Source organism: Lutra lutra, chromosome 8, assembly GCF_902655055.1.
Source record: "Lutra lutra chromosome 8, mLutLut1.2, whole genome shotgun sequence".
Classification (NCBI taxonomy): domain Eukaryota; kingdom Metazoa; phylum Chordata; class Mammalia; order Carnivora; family Mustelidae; genus Lutra; species Lutra lutra.
Genome location: NC_062285.1, coordinates 80,781,423 through 80,793,985, shown reverse-complemented (window position 1 = coordinate 80,793,985; position 12,563 = coordinate 80,781,423). Strand labels below are relative to the sequence as shown.

General features: G+C 42.1%; 1 protein-coding gene across 1 annotated transcript in view; it reads right to left on the bottom strand.

The window, feature by feature from the left end:
• Window positions 1-11,844, bottom strand: part of LOC125107058 (cationic amino acid transporter 3-like) — a 29,596-nt gene extending 17,752 nt beyond the window's left edge. Inside the window, 1 exon segment of the mRNA XM_047741671.1 lies at window positions 11,764-11,844. The gene's annotated coding sequence lies outside the window, so the exon portion shown is untranslated.
• Between the last annotated feature and the right edge of the window lie 719 nt (window positions 11,845-12,563).

Sequence of the window (12,563 nt, the reverse complement as noted above, 5' to 3'; positions counted from 1 at the left end):
GTACCCCAATGTTTATAGCAGCAATGGCCACGGTCCCCAAACTGTGGAAAGAACCAAGATGCCCATCAACAGATGAATGGATAAGGAAGATGTGGTCCATATACACTATGGAGTATTATGCCTCCATCAGAAAGGACGAATACCCAACTTTTGTAGCAACATGGACGGGACTGGAAGAGATTATGCCGAGTGAAATAAGTCAAGCAGAGAGAGTCAATTATCATATGGTTTCACTGATTTGTGGATCACAACAAATAGCATGGAGGACAAGGGGAGTTAGAGAGGAGAAGGGAGTTGAGGGAAATTGGAAAGGGAGGTGAACCATGAGAGACTGTGGACTCTGAAAAACAATCTGAGGGTTTTGAAGGGGAGGGGGGTGGGAGGTTGGGGGAACCAGGTGGTGGGTATTGGAGAGGGCATGGATTGCATGGAGCACTGGGTGTGGTGCCAAAACAATGAATACTGTTACACTGAAAATAAATTTAAAAAAAAAAAGTAAATAGCATTTTGCTTTTGTCCCCCCCCCAAAAAGTGCACTATCTGTGACATTTATGATTTTCTCCTTATCATTCCCTTCATGTGTGACAACTGAACAGAGAGACAATGCAGAGTTTTATTCCTTCCACTGCTTTAAAATTTGTAATGCTGTATAGAATAGGATTTCAATTTTTCAGGAGGATAGGGAAGTGTCCTTGTAGTGTAAACTCCCAGAGAAAAGCTGTTTCTGTATTTGCTACCATTTTGCCTGTACTATCTGTAAATAACTACACAGTCTAAGGAGAAATTGGATTGTCTCTCAAGTAGAAACCACACAAGTTTCTAAGTGAGAAAGACTGGATTCAATCTGTTAAAATTCAGGTTTCAACTAAGTGTAAATGAATATAAAGGAAAATTCAGGAACTACAGAGATTATTTGTGCAAAAGAACTCAAGCAAAAGCACCGTTTCTCTTCCCTCAATTTATCAACACCACCACCATTGCCCCCAAATCATCACAGACAAAGTTACACACAGTGTAAGACAGTGGTGGCATATACAGAATTCTTCTCTCTGGGAACTTACAATTTAGTGCTTCATGAATATCTCTCCACCTGCCAAAATAAATAAAAGATACATAAACTGTATACCAGGAAGGATATTCCTAAGTAATAAATGAACAGTCAAGACAAGGGCATCTCAAGATCCTACATGGATTACTAGCTGATGAAAGGTAAGAGTACTAAGGACCACATTTTCCAGTGTTGGCAAGACCGGTGAAATCTTCTGTGCACCATGGGTCAGCCTGAGAAGTCTGCGTGGAAGAGGCAGGAATTACCCCATCAAGACAAGTTACCCCATCAAGACCAACACAAGTTATTGTGTATAACTGTTTCCTCAGAAAACATCAGGTCAAGCTGTATCTTCATCTTGGCCATGATCCAATAAATAGAGCCTCTTTAAGCCTTCCTTCCATGCCCCCCACCAAAAACATCAAACAAACTCTACCACACCTCAAGCCAGCAAATCCAGTTTCCCAACTAGATGGATCCAGTTAAATATTTGCTACAGATACTAATACAGATCAACATTCTAATACATAATATTAATAATAATGATAATAATAATAATTCTCAGTTCAGGTATGTGCATAAAAGCAAGATATGAACCACTGCAGTAATAATAAATGTGTAATTCCTTCCTAGCGAAAGAGAAGTAAAGGTCAGATAACTTTCCAGAATGCTTGAAAAAAAGCTAAAGTAACTAAATTCAGCCCATGCTAAAGAAAATAAATATCCCAACTTACCTGTCAGGAGTCTTCTAAAAACAACCTCACCAAACGGATCACTTACCAGGCACCCTCCCACCTAGGACCCTACTTTGTACTATATTCTGTTTGCATGTTACTTGGAAGAATCCTTTGTCTCCCTTTCTAAAGTAAAAACTCCTTAGGTTAGAACCTGCTTCGTGTTCTCTCCATGAGGCTAGAAAGCCAAATTCTGCAAGTAATACTTACTAGGGGCAACCAAAACTTGAACCTGAAGGCATGGCAGCCCCCAAACTGTCTGCCCATTAGACCAAGAGGAAACACAGCCACTTCCTCCAACTCACCTACCTACCTTACCACCCCTATGACCTGTACAAACCCTAACCTGTACCACCCCTACACCTCTCAAATCCCATCCCAGGCTGGCAGAGGCTGAATGCCAAGTCACTGAAAATCCATCATGAGGAAGACCGTACATACAACTGTATGTACACCAAATCCATCCACCCCAATGTAGACCCAAATCAATGTAGGTGTAGACACAAACATTTTACTTCCAGCCTACAAAATCATATGAAGACCCTGCTGGCAGCAACAGTAGGCTGGTATCATTGCACTATTATGTGAGTAAGCAGTCAGATAGCCAGAGGTTCTCTAGAGACTCTATAGACTTCATATTATCCAGTATCATTCTGGGATGTTATGAACATCCTTTTCTTAGAAAAGGTGCCTTTTCTTAGTCCTTCTGGGATAACATCAGAAAAGACAGAGTGAAATGCAGTGTTCCTCATTCATGATTTGATACAGTTACAGGATTAGTTTCAGTCAGAATCCAGTTCTGGAAATTCTTCACATTTCCATCACGCCATAACAGGAGATCAACTTGACAAATCAGAAGATCCTGAGCTTCTGCTTCTAGAGGTCTTCAGAAACCAGATGGGTTACCAGGAAGAACCAGAATAAGATTTTCCAAACAGGAAGCAGAATGAGCTAGGAAAGCCAGGAAGGGCATTCAATTAAGGGATTAGAAAGTGATGGGATACACGGATATCAACAGTGAAAATCACTTTCTTTTCTATTTCCCCCTATGATTCTCTACTCCATTTTCTCAATCCTGAATCCTGCCAACACAAAGCACCTAACAAAAGTCCTCAGGAGAAAGCAGTAGAACATAATCCATCTGTCCATCCAATTTTCCAAACTATAGCTATAATGTAGGGGAACACTGATCCACAGTCTTTTTTTTTTCCAAGAAGCCTTACTAAACAGATTTGTTTTTCCCCAAAATCCTTCCTTTATTTGTAAGAACAGAATCCAGAAATCCATCCAGTTGTCCCATCCATCACTATATTCTATCTCTACTTTGAGACTAGCAGTTGTGTGTGGTCAGTGCCCATGGCTCCTTCTTCCATGTACCTTCTGCCAATACACCCCCTCAGTAATACACTGCACACAAGGCAGCTTAGGAAAGGCCAACTGTCTCTCTGGATATCTTCCTTCATACCTTCAATGTGTCCTTCTAACCTCCTGTGAAAGTACTCACCTATCTCTGTCTCTCCATCCTGTCTCACCAGGCTTGGCTTCGTTCCTGAAATAGCCCTCGGTAGCTGCTCCACACCACCATCTCCCTTAGAAAGTTAATTGTTTTGTTTTGTTTTGTTTTGTTGCAGGAAAGATACCAGATGATCTCTGTCATATGAAAGTTGTATTCACCTCAAAGTCCTGAGCTCTTCTCCAAATATAGATCCATACAACTTCTCTTCCAAGACTCACCTGCCTCACCAAGCTCAGGCAACATAATCTACAAGGAAGAATCTCTGCCACCACATTTTTTAAATTAACATATAATGCATTATTTGCTTCATGGGTACAGGTCTGTGATTCATCAGTCTTACACAATTCACAGCACTCACCATAGCACATACCCTACAGTGTCCATCACCCAGCCACCCATCGCTCCCATGCCCTCCCCTTTTTTTTTTTTTTTTTTGAGATTTTAGTATTTTTTATTTTTTCAGCATAACAGTATTCATTATTTTTGCACCACACCCAGTGCTCCATGCATCCGTGCCCTCTACAATACCCACCACCTGGTGCCCCCAACCTCCCACCCCCCACCCCTTCAAAATTCTCAGATCGTTTTTCAGAGTCCATAGTCTCTCATGGTTCACCTCCCCTTCCAATTTCTCTCAAATCCCTTCTCCTCTCCATCTCCCCTTGTCCTCCATGTTATTTGTTATGCTCCACAAATAAGTGAAACCATATGATAATTGACTCTCTCTGCTTGACTTATTTCACTCAGCATAATCTCTTCCAGTCCCGTCCATGTTGCTACAAAACTTGGGTATTCATCCTTTCTTTTTTCTTTTTTTTTTTTTTACAGCTTTATAAACATATATTTTTATCCCCAGGGGTACAGGTCTGTGAATCGCCAGGTTTACACACTTCACAGCACTCACCATAGCACATACCCTCCCCAATATCCATAACCCCACCCCCCTCTCCCAACCCCCTCCCCCCATCAACCCTCAGTTTGTTTTGTGAGATTAAGAGTCACTTATGGTTTGTCTCCCTCCCAATCCCATCTTGTTTCATTTACTCTTCTCCTACCCCCTCAACCCCCCATGTTGCATCTCCTCTCCCTCATATCAGGGAGATCATATGATAGTTGTCTTTCTCCGATTGACTTATTTCGCTAAGCATGATACCCTCTAGTTCCATCCACGTCGTCGCCAAATGGCAAGATTTCATTTCTTTTGATGGCTGCATAGTATTCCATTGTGTATATATACCACATCTTCTTTATCCATTCGTCTGTAGATGGACATCTAGGTTCTTTCCATAGTTTGGCTATTGTAGACATTGCTGCTATAAACATTCGGGTGCACGTGCCCCTTCGGATCACTACGTTTGTATCTTTAGGGTAAATACCCAGCAGTACAATTGCAGGGTCATAGGGTAGTTCTATTTTCAACACTTTGAGGAACCTCCATGCTGTTTTCCAGAGTGGTTGCACCAGCTTGCGTTCCCACCAACAGTGTAGGAGGGTTCCCCTTTCTCCACATCCTTGTCAGCATCTGTCATTCCCTGACTTGTTCATTTTAGCCATTCTGACTGGTGTGAGGTGATATCTCATGGTGGTTTTGATTTGTATTTCCCTGATGCCAAGTGATATGGAGCACTTTTTCATGTGTCTGTTGGCCATCTGGATGTCTTCTTTGCAGAAATGTCTGTTCATGTCTTCTGCCCATTTCTTGATTGGATTATTTGTTCTTTGGGTGTTGAGTTTGCTAAGTTCTTTATAGATTTTGGACACTAGCCCTTTATCTGATATGTCATTTGCAAATATCTTCTCCCATTCTGTCAGTTGTCTTTTGGTTTTGTTAACGGTTTCCTTTGCTGTGCAAAAGCTTTTGATCTTGATAAAATCCCAAAAGTTCATTTTTGCCCTTGCTTCCCTTGCCTTTGGTGATGTTCCTAGGAAGATGTTGCTGCGACTGACGTCGAAGAGGTTGCTGCCTGTGTTCTCCTCGAGGATTTTGATGGATTCCTTTCTCACATTGAGATCCTTCATCCATTTTGAGTCTATTTTCATGTGTGGTGTAAGGAAATGATCCAATTTCATTTTTCTGCATGTGGCTGTCCAATTTTCCCAACACCATTTATTGAAGAGGCTGTCTTTTTTCCAGTGGACATTCTTTCCTGCTTTGTCGAAGATGAGTTGACCATAGAGTTGAGGGTCCATTTCTGGGCTCTCTATTCTGTTCCATTGAACTATGTGTCTGTTTTTGTGCCAGTACCATGCTGTCTTGATGATGACAGCTTTGTAATAGAGCTTGAAGTCCGGAATTGTGATGCCACCAACTTTGGCTTTCTTTTTCAACATTCCTTTGACTATTCGAGGTCTTTTCTGGTTCCATATGAATTTTAGGATTATTTGTTCCATTTCTTTGAAAAAAAATGGATGGTACTTTGATAGGAATTGCATTAAATGTGTAGATTGCTTTAGGTAGCATAGACATTTTCACAATATTTATTCTTCCAATCCAGGAGCATGGAACATTTTTCCATTTCTTTGTGTCTTCCTCAATTTCTTTCATGAGTACTTTATAGTTTTCTGTGTATAGATTCTTAGTCTCTTTGGTTAGGTTTATTCCTAGGTATCTTATAGTTTTGGGTGCAATTGTAAATGGGATGGACTCCTTAATTTCTCTTTCTTCTGTCTTGTTGTTGGTGTAGAGAAATGCAACTGATTTCTGTGCATTGATTTTATATCCTGACACTTGACTGAATTCCTGTACAAGTTCTAGCAGTTTTGGAGTGGAGTCTTTTGGGTTTTCCACATATAGTATCATATCATCTGCAAAGAGTGATAGTTTGACTTCTTCTTTGCCGATTTGGATGCCTTTAATTTCCTTTTGTTGTCTGATTGCTGAGGCTAGGACTTCTAGTACTATGTTGAAGAGCAGTGGTGATAACGGACATCCCTGCCGTGTTCCTGACCTTAGCGGAAAAGCTTTCAGTTTTTCTCCATTGAGAATGATATTTGTGGTGGGTTTTTCATAGATGGCTTTGATAATATTGAGGTATGTGCCGTCTATCCCTACACTTTGAAGAGTTTTGATCAGGAAGGGATGCTGTACTTTGTCAAATGCTTTTTCAGCATCTATGGAGAGGATCATATGGTTCCTGTTCTTTCTTTTATTAATGTGTTGTATCACATTGATTGATTTGCGGATGTTGAACCAACCTTGCAGCCCTGGAATGAATCCCACTTGGTCGTGGTGAATAATCCTTTTAATGTACTGTTGAATCCTATTGGCTAGTATTTTGGTGAGAATTTTTGCATCTGTGTTCATCAAGGATATTGGTCTGTAGTTCTCTTTTTTGTTGGGATCCTTGTCTGGTTTTGGGATCAAGGTGATGCTGGCCTCATAAAATGAGTTTGGAAGTTTTCCTTCTGTTTCTATTTTTTGGAACAGTTTCAGGAGAATAGGAATTAGTTCTTCTTTAAATGTTTGGTAGAATTCCCCCGGGAAGCCGTCTGGCCCTGGGCTTTTGTTTGTTTGGAGATTTTTGATGACTGTTTCAATCTCCTTACTGGTTATGGGTCTGTTCAGGCTTTCTATTTCTTCCTGGTTCAGTTGTGGTAGTTTATATGTCTCTAGGAAAGCATCCATTTTTTCCAGATTGTCAAATTTGTTGGCGTAGAGTTGCTCATAGTATGTTCTTATAATTGTCTGTATTTCTTTGGTGTTCGTTGTGATCTCTCCTCTTTCATTCATGATTTTATTTATTTGGGTCCTTTCTCTTTTCTTTTTGAGAAGTCTGGCCAGGGGTTTATCAATCTTATTAATTCTTTCAAAGAACCAGCTCCTAGTTTCGTTGATTTGTTCTATTGTTTTTTTGGTTTCTATTTCATTGATTCCTGTCTAATCTTTATGATTTCTCTTCTCCTGCTGGGTTTAGGGTTTCTTTCTTGTTCTTTCTCCAGCTCCTTTAGGTGTAGGGTTAGGTTGTGTACCTGAGACCTTTCTTGTTTCTTGAGAAAGGCTTGTACCGCTATATATTTTCCTCTCAGGACTGCCTTTGTTGTGTCCCACAGATTCTGAACCGTTGTGTTTTCATTATCATTTGTTTCCATAATTTTTTTCAATTCTTCTTTAATTTCCTGGTTGACCCATTCATTCTTTAGAAGGATGCTGTTTAGTCTCCATGTATTTGGGTTCTTTCCCAATTTCCTCTTGTGATTGAGTTCTAGCTTTAGAGCATTGTGGTTTGAAAATATGCAGGGAATGATCCCAATCTTTTGATACCGGTTGAGACTTGATTTAGGACCAAGAATGTGATCTATTCTGGAGAATGTTCCATGTGCACTAGAGAAGAATGTGTATTCTGTTGCTTTGGGACGAAATGTTCTGAATATATCTGTGATGTCCATCTGGTCCAGTGTGTCATTTAAGGCCTTGATTTCCTTGTTGATCTTTTGCTTGGATGATCTGTCCATTTCAGTGAGGGGAGTGTTAAAATCCCCTACTATGATTGTATGATTGTCGATGTGTTTCTTTGATTTTGTTATTAATTGGTTTATATAGTTGGCTGCTCCCACGTTAGGGGCATAGATATTTAAAATTGTTAGATCTTCTTGTTGGACAGTTCCTTTGAGTATGATATAGTGTCCTTCCTCATCTCTTATTATAGTCTTTGGCTTAAAATCTAATTGATCTGGTATAAGGATTGCCACTCCTGCTTTCTTCTGATGTCCATTAGCATGGTAAATTCTTTTCCACCCCCTCACTTTAAACCTGGAGGTGTCTTCGGGTTTAAGATGAGTTTCTTGTAGGCAACATATAGATGGGTTTTGTTTTTTTATCCATTCTGATACCCTGTGTCTTTTGATTGGGGCATTTAGCCCATTAACATTCAGGGTAAGTATTGAGAGATATGAATTTAGTGCCATTGTATTGCCTGTAAGGTGACTGTTATTGTATATTGTCTCTGTTTCTTTCTGATCTACTACTTTGAGGGTCTCTCTTTGCTTAGAGGACCCCTTTCAATATTTCCTGTAGAGCTGGTTTGGTATTTGCAAATTCTTTCAGTTTTTGTTTGTCCTGGAAGCTTTTAATCTCTCCTTCTATTTTCAATGATAGCCTAGCTGGATATAGTATTCTTGGCTGCATGTTTTTCTCATTTAGTACTCTGAATATATCATGCCAGCTTTTTCTGGCCTGCCAGGTCTCTGTGGATAAGTCTGCTGCCAATCTAATATTTTTACCATTGTACGTTACAGACTTCTTTTCCCGGGCTGCTTTCAGGATCTTTTCTTTGTCACTAAGACTTGTAAATTTTACTATTAGGTGACGGGTTGTGGACCTATTTTATTGATTTTGAGGGGGGTTCTCTGAACCTCCTGAATTTTGATGCTTGTTCCCTTTGCCATATTGGGGAAATTCTCTCCAATAATTCTCTCCAATATACCTTCTGCTCCCCTCTCTGTTTCCTCTTCTTCTGGGATCCCAATTATTCTAATGTTGCTTCGTCTTATGGTGTCACTTATCTCTCGAATTCTCCCCTCGTGGTCCAGTAGCTGTTTGTCCCTCTTTTGCTCAGCTTCTTTATTCTCTGTCATTTGGTCTTCTATATCGCTAATTCTTTCTTCTGCCTCATTTATCCTAGCAGTGAGAGCCTCCATTTTTGATTGCACCTCATTAATAGCTTTTTTTATTTCAACTTGGTTAGATTTTAGTTCTTTTATTTCTCCAGAAAGGGCTTTTATATCTCCCGAGAGGGTTGCTTTAATATCTTCCATGCCTTTTTCAAGCCCAGCTAGAACCTTGAGAATCATCATTCTGAACTCTATATCTGACATATTACCAATGTCTGTATTGATTAGGTCCCTAGCCTTTGGTACTGCCTCTTGTTCTTTTTTTTGTTGTGAATTTTTTCACCTTGTCATTTTGTCCTGATAAGAGTTTATGTAGGAGCAAGTAAAATACTAAAAGGGTGGCAACAACCCCAGAAAAATATGCTTTAGCCAAATCAGAAGAGATCCCGAATTGTGAGAGGGGAGAAAGGGGATAAAAAGGGGTTCAGAAAAAAAAAAAAGAAAGAAACTATTAAAAAAAAGAAAGCCTATAAAAAAATATAAAAAGGGGAAAAATATATATATATATATATATTAGATAAACTATTTAAAAAACTTTAAAAAAGAAAATGGTAAAAGTTAAAAAAATTTAGCAGAAGAAGAGAAAAAGAAAAAAAAATTGAAAAAGAAAAAAAATTAAAATAACTGCAAGGCTAAAAAATCATGGGGAGAAAGACATGAGTTCCGTGCTTTGCTTTCTTCTCCTCTGAAATTCCGCCGCTCTCCTTGGTATTGAAACTGCACTCCTTGGTAGGTGAACTTGGTCCTGGCTGGGTTTCCTGTTGATCTTCTGGGGGAGGGGCCTGTTGTAGTGATTCTCAAGCGTCTTTGCCCCAGGCGGAGTTGCACCACCCTTACCCGGGGCTGCGCTGAGTAATCCGCTCAGGCTTGCTTTCAGGAGCTTTTGTTCCCTGAGCGCTTTCCGTAGAGTTCCGGAGGGCGGGAACGAAGATGGCGGCCTCCCGGTCTCCAGCCCAGAGGAGCCGAGAGCCCGGGGCCCCACTCCTCAGTGCGCCCTCAGAGAACAGCGCCCAATGACTCCCGTCACCCTGGCCTCCGGCTGCGCTCTGAGCTGACCGAGCCTGCACCGGTTCAAGGCAACCCCAAGCTGAGAGTCACTCCTCGGCTCTGTCTCTGTAGCCGGCTTCCCCGTTCTAATACCGGTAAGCTCTGCGACACTCAGACACCCCCGATCCTTCTGCGACCCTGTGGGACCTGAGGCCGCACTGACCCCGCCTGGGCTTCACCCCAGTTAAGCCTCTGGAGCGATGTCCCTCAGTGGAACAGACTTCTAAAAGTCCCGATTTTGCTCCGTTGCTCCGCCGCTCGCGGGGAGCCGGCCCCTCCCCCCCGCGGTCTATCTTCCTGTTGCTTTGGATTCACTTCTCCGCCAGTCCTACCTTTCAGATAGTGGTTGATTTTCTGTTTCTAGAATTGCTGTTCTTCTTCTCTTCAATCTCCCGTTGGATTTGTAGGTGTTTGCAATCTTTAGATAAGCTATTTAGCTGATCTCCCGCTACCCAAAGTAGTCTCAGCCTGCTACCTCTCCGCCATCTTGACTCCTCCTCCATGCCCTCCCCTTTTTAAGGGACACTCTGTATCCCTCTTCCTAGTTCTTTCTCATCGCCACTCTTTATTTGTGATATTTCTGTGACAATCAAAATTTTAAAAGGACAAGGATAAACTAAACAAATATCAACCAAAATCATATTTATCAATTTGTAACATACTTAGTGAAGGAATTGGCCTTTCCATGTGTTTTATTTTAACTAAGGTTAAAACGAATCTGCCCTCTGGAAGCACATAACACATATCACTTGATAATGAAGAGAAGTAACCCAAGAACTGCTAGAGGGCAAGAGAAAGACAACCTAGAAATCAACATTTGCCACATATAATCAAAAAAGCAGGTGTCCTGCATGGATAAGTGTTGTCTGGGTTTCTGGTGTTGGGGTGCTGCCCACAGTGTCCATAGCAGTAGGGAGGCCAACAGGGTAGAGAAAAGTTTAAGGGTGAAGGGCCTTCCAAATTAAAAGAGTTGAAAATATGTTTTGTGATAAGAGGCAAACTGCCTCTTGGTGACTTAGCATTTTAATGACACGAGGCAGCCACACCCTTGGAGACCACAGTAATCTTTCCTCCTACAGCCTGACCTGGCCTATAATGAATCCCCACCATAACATTTTTAAATTAGATAAGAAAGGCAGGAAGATACACCTTCAGTGGCTATAAAAACAGATATTTAGCTCCTTGAGCCTGGTGGGAGAAGACCCCAAATCCTCTCTGGTGACAAGGGACCCCCTTATCACACTGGACCTGCTATTCTGCAAAGTGCACACCAAAGTCCTCCCACAGAGACTTTCAGACTCTCCACTGAGGAATGAGGCAAAACATGAAGGAGGCAGCAGAGTCCAGTGGAAAAAATCTTCATTCATTCCAGGAACATGTGAAAGCATACTGTGTGCCTGTGGAAAGACAAAGATGAAGAAAGCAAGCTCTGCACCAGGTCAGAAAGGAAAGACTAGGCAGGAGGACAGGGCCTAGAAGTGGGAAGGACCCCAGAGGAGAAGCAGCAAGGAATAACCTCCCATAACTCATAGTTTGCTCATCAGAGCTGAGAACCTTTCTGGGCTGGAGGAGAACAGAGTGTAGGCCTCCATATCACTCTGACCCCAGTAAACCTACCTGCCCTTCCCAAACTCGGAAGGTACTGGTCTACACCCCCCAAACCAAGGTCTAGCTCTGGTGCCATGAAATACCCTCTGCTCCAACCCCATACAGCTTCTACAGCCGGAGACATTCCAAGCCCAGTCTTCTTCCTTCCTGGCTCTGTCTCAGCTTTCCTGCCAACTCCACAAACAGGAGAAAACACTTACCCATGGGCTTCTTCTGCCTCAGAGGAGAAACACTTAAGAAGGAAGGGCAAGTCAAACCCAGGAAGAGGGAAGGAGCTCGGCCAGACAGAGTCAGGAGTAGGAGTGGAGCTCACAGGGTGCCCTCAGGATATTGAGGTCCTGGGTAGGTGGGGCCCTTGTGGAGGAGGAGCCTCAGGAGTGTGAATACTAATAAGGCTGGGCCTCAGGAAGTTGGGGCCAAAGCACTTCAGAAGTGGCCTGGAAAGGATGTGACAGTAGGAAGGAGATGGTTTAGCTAGAATCCTGGAGAAAGAATAAAGGTGGGAAATGGAAGACCAGTGGGGCCCTGCATGGGGAGGTGACTGAGGGCTCAAATGAGGCTTTCCTGGAGACTTTGTTGGGAGCAAGATGTGAATTTAGATGTAAACAAGCTTTCCAAGGTCCTGGGTGTGGAGGAGGTCTAGCTGGTAGGAGAGTGTGGGGACCTGGTGGAGCCCGGCCTGTGGTGATTTGGAGACCAATCCCAGATCCAGTGAAAGAGCCCACTCAACAGTCCTGTAACTAAGGATAGAAGCACCACCCCCACTCAACTGCCTGTTCCAGAATCTTCTATAGGTTCCTCCACCACCACCATCTATCCTGGCCCTCAGCCATGTTTCCAATCATGCCAGGAATAAAACTAAAAGGGAACTGGTTCAAGCTTCACCACAAGGGATTTCCTGAGACAGTCACTCAGTGTTCACAGTGTATTCTGACTGAATGAGCATTGAGCCTTGTGCTGGAGGAACTAAGGACATGGTCCCTGGTTACAGAGTTTCCTG